Below are 3,907 nucleotides of genomic sequence, written 5' to 3'. Positions count from 1 at the left end.
CAAAAAAGAAGAAGACATGGCAGCCGAAAATAACAACAATGGTGGAGATGCAAGGAAGGTGCTTGGTGACTTTACTACACCAACTTCTGACTTCTATGGAAGAAGCATCTCAATTCCTGCAATTAGAGCAAACAACTTTGAGCTGAAGCCTCAATTAGTTTCTCTAATGCAGCAGAATTGCAAGTTTCATGGACTTCCATTGGAAGATCCTCATCAGTTCTTAGCTGAATTCTTGCAAATCTTCCTAAGGTCTACAGACTTATGCTTTTCCCCTTTGCTGTAAGAGACAGAGCTAGGATATGGTTGGACTCACAACCTAAAGAAAGCCTGAACTCTTGGGAAAAGTTGGTCAATGCTTTCTTGGCCAAATTCTTTCCACCTCAAAAGTTGAGCAAGCTTAGAGTGGAAGTCCGAACCTTCAGACAGAAGGAAGGTGAATCCCTCTATGAAGCTTGGGAAAGATACAAGCAATTGATCAGAAGGTGTCCTTCTGACATGCTTTCAGAATGGAGCATCCTATGTATATTCTATGATGGTCTGTCTGAATTGTCCAAGATGTCATTGGATCACTCTGCTGGTGGATCTCTTCATCTGAAGAAGACGCCTGCAGAAGGCTAGGAACTCATTGAAATGGTTGCAAATAACTTGAATTCCCTCCTCACTACCTTCAATTTCACACATCATACACACTACTACCCCCTTGGCCGAAACCACTACTACCCTCCATCTCCTCCATTTCTTCTTCTTCTACTCCTTTCTTTCCTCTTTTGCTCGAGGACGAGAAAACCTTTTATGTTTGGTGTGGAAAAAGCTCTGCTTTTCCATTTTTCCATAACCATTAAAGGCACCTAAGGCCGGAGAAACCTCTAGAAAGAGGAAAGGGAAGGCAATTGCTTCCACCTCCGAGTCATGGAAGATGGAAAGATTCATCTCAAAGGTCCACCAAGACCACTTCTATGAAGTTGTGGCCAAGAAAAAAGTGATTCCCGAAGTCCCTTTCATGCTCAAAAAGGGTGAATATCCGAAGATCCGACGTGAGATTCAAAGAAGAGGTTGGAAATCTCTCAACAACCCAATCCAACAAGTCAGAATCTTAATGGTTCAAGAGTTCTATGCCAATGCATGGATCACTAAGAACCATGATCAAAGTATGAACCCAAACCCAAAGAATTGGCTCACAATGGTTCGTGGAAATTACTTAGATTTCAGTTCGGAAAATGTGAGGTTGGCATTTAACTTGCCAATGATGAGAGGAGATCCTCATCCTTTCACTAGAAGGGTCAACTTTGATCAAAGGTTGGACCAAGTCCTTAGGGACATTTGTGTGAAAGGAGCTCAATGGAAGAGAGACTTAAGAGGCAAGCCGGTTCAACTAAGAAGGCTTGACTTCAAACTCGTGGCTAGGGGATGGTTGGAGTTCATCCAACGCTCTATCATTCCTACTAGCAACCGGTCTGAAGTTACAATAGACCGGGCTATCATGATCTATAGCATCATAAATAGAGAGAAAGTAGAAGTTCATGAGATCATACTCTAGAACTCTACAAGGTGGCGGAAAAGCCCTCTACTTTGGCAAGGTTAGCCTTCCCTCATCTTATCTATAACATATGCAATTCAGTTGGAATTGTCATAGAGGAAGACATCCTTATTGATGAGGACAAGCCCATCACTAAGAAGAGGATGGAGCAAACAAGAGAGCCCACTCATGGACCTCAACAAGAACATGAGAAAATTCCTCATCAAGAAATCCCTGAGATGCCTCAAGGGATGCACTTTCCTCCACAAAACTATTGGGAGCAAATTAACACCTCCTTAGGAGAATTGAGTTCCAACATGGGGCAACTAAGGATGGAGCACCAAGAGCACTCCATCATCCTCCATGAAATCAGAGAGGACCAAAGAGCCATGAGGGAGGAGGAACAAAGGCAAGGAAGAGACATAGAGGAGCTCAAGCACTCCATAAGATCTTCAAGAGGAAGAACTAGCCACGATTACTAAGGTGGACCCGTTCTTTAATTTCCTTGTTCTTACTTTTTTGTTTTTCGAAATTTATGCTTTGTGTTTTGTCTATGTTTATGTCTTTATTACATGATCATTAATGTCTAGTGTCTATGTATTAAAGCTCTGAATGTCCTATGAATCCTTCACCTTTCTTAAATGAAAAATGTTTTTAATTGCAAAAGAACAAGAAGTGCATGAATTCGAATTCTATCTTGAAATTAGTTTAATTATTTTGATGTGGTGCCAATACTTTTTATTTTCTGAATGAATGCTTGAACAATGAATATTTTTGAATTTGATGTTTATGAATGTTAAAATTGTTGGCTCTTGAAAGAATAATGAAAAAAGAGAAATGTTATTGATAATATGAAAAATCATAAAATTGATTCTTGAAGCAAGAAAAAGCAGTGAATAGCAAAAGCTTGCGAAAAAAATGGTGAAAAAATAAAGAAAAAAAAGAAAGAAAAAAAGAAAAAGCAAGTAGAAAAAGCCAGTAACCCTTTAAACCAAAAGGCAAGGGTAAAAAAAGGATCTAAGGCTTTGAGCATTAATGGATAGGAGGGCCCAAAGGAATAAAATCCTGGCCTAAGCGGCTAAACCAAGCTGTCCCTAACAATGTGCTTGTGGCGTGAAGGTGTCAAGTGAAAAGCTTGAGACTGAGCGGTTAAAGTCGTGGTCCAAAGCAAAAAAAGAGTGTGCTTAAGAGCTCTGGGCACCTCTAACTAGGGACTCTAGCAAAGCTGAGTCACAATCTGAAAAAGGTTCACCCAGTTATGTGTCTGGGGCATTTATGTATCCGGTGGTAATATTGGAAAACAAAATGCTTAGGGTCACGACCAAGACTCATAAAGTAGCTGTGTTCAAGAATCAACATACTGAACTAAGAAAATCAATAACACTATCTGAACTCTGAGTTCCTATGGATGCCAATCATTCTGAACTTCAAAGGATAAAGTGAGATGCCAAAACTGTTCAGAAGCAAAAAGGCTACTTGCCCCAATCATCTAATTAGAACTAAGTTAATTGATAAGTTTGGAATTTATTGTATTCTCTCTTCTTTTTATCCTATTTTTTTAGTTGCTTGGGGACAAGCAACAATTTAAATTTGGTGTTGTGATGAGCGGATAATTTATACCCTTTTTGGCATTGTTTTTACATAGTTTTTAGTATGTTTTAGTTACTTTTTATTATATTTTTATTAGTTTTTATGCAAAAATCACATTTCTAAACTTTACTCTGAGTTTGTGTATTTTTCTATAATTTTAGGTATTTTCTGGCTGAAATTGAGGGACCTTAGCAAAAATCTGATTCAGAGGCTGAAAAAGGACAGCAGATGCTGTTGGATTCTGACTCTTCTGCACTCGAAGTGGATTTTCTGGAGCTACAGAAGCCCAATTGGCACACTCTGAATTGCGTTGGAAAGTAGACATCCTGGGCTTTCCATCAATATATAATAGTTCATACGTTACCTGAGATTTGATGGCCCAAACTGGCGTCTAAATCCAGCCAAAAAATTCCTGGCGTAAAACGCCCAAACTGGCACCAGAATTGGAGTTAAACGCCCAAACTGGCACCCAAGCTGGTGTTTAACTCCAGGAACAGCCTATGCACGTGAAAGATTCAATGCTCAGCCCAAGCACACACCAAGTGGGCCCCGGAAGTGGATTTTTGTACTATCTGCACTTAGTTACTCATTTCTGTAAACATAAGTTACTAGTTTAGTATAAATAGCACTTTTTACTATTGTATTCAGATACTTTATCTATCTTTTGATCATACTTTAGAGACCATTGTTCACGTTTGGAGGCTGGCCTCACGGCCATGCCTAGACCTCTTTTCACTTATGTATTTTCTACGGTGGAGTTTCTATACCCCATAGATTAAGGTATGGAGCTCTGCTGTTCTT

The 3,907-nt window shown here is 39.5% G+C and overlaps 1 non-coding gene across 1 annotated transcript; it reads right to left on the bottom strand.

Moving 5' to 3' along the window:
• Positions 1-393: 393 nt before the first annotated feature.
• LOC148571524 (small nucleolar RNA R71) lies at positions 394-501 on the bottom strand. The gene has a single exon (XR_015908626.1). It is a non-coding gene; the product is annotated as a small nucleolar RNA R71 (small nucleolar RNA).
• Between the last annotated feature and the right edge of the window lie 3,406 nt (positions 502-3,907).

The sequence above is a fragment of the Arachis ipaensis genome, chromosome B3 (genome assembly GCF_059453495.1).
Source record: "Arachis ipaensis isolate K30076 ecotype BB chromosome B3, ASM5945349v1, whole genome shotgun sequence".
NCBI lineage: Eukaryota > Viridiplantae > Streptophyta > Magnoliopsida > Fabales > Fabaceae > Arachis > Arachis ipaensis.
The sequence above is the reverse complement of the archived record's forward strand: the minus strand, read 5'-3'. Positions and strand labels throughout refer to the sequence as shown.